The sequence below is a fragment of the Thalia democratica genome, chromosome 9, assembly GCF_965202585.1.
Source record: "Thalia democratica chromosome 9, ktThaDemo2.hap1.1, whole genome shotgun sequence".
Classification (NCBI taxonomy): Eukaryota; Metazoa; Chordata; class Thaliacea; order Salpida; family Salpidae; genus Thalia; species Thalia democratica.
Genome location: NC_139173.1, coordinates 16526018 through 16526551, shown reverse-complemented (window position 1 = coordinate 16526551; position 534 = coordinate 16526018).

Below are 534 nucleotides of genomic sequence, written 5' to 3'. Positions count from 1 at the left end.
TATATCATATTGTGTTTTGTTTTTAAAGTATAGTTTTCAATCCTCATTTATGATATAAATGTTTGAAGTTTAGCTGGAGTTTTTATTTTGGATTATCATGTTATATAAATGTAAAAGTAATATAGTAATATTTTCATAATAATATATTCATTATAGATTTACTGAAGAGTCTACTACATTTTGTTTTATTTATATTATATTTACTAAACAGGTATTTTATAAGTTTTCTTTATAATATTAAAGACATTTAAGAACTACCATGTATTTTTTTATTTCATTGTATAACTTTTTATGATAATCGCTTTAAAAAAATATTACCTACGTTATAAAGTAGTAAATTTTAACTAGCTTTCGTGCATTAAATTTACTGAACAAATTAGATGACCTTTACTTTTAGAATAGAAAAATTAAAATTTTGAAAGTTGGGTAAAAAATAAATAAATATGATAAATTCCATTAAAAGAATCATTGCTAGTAGAAATACTTTAAACTTTTTAGAGTTTAGATTTTCAAATACGGTTCAATTATTTGTAT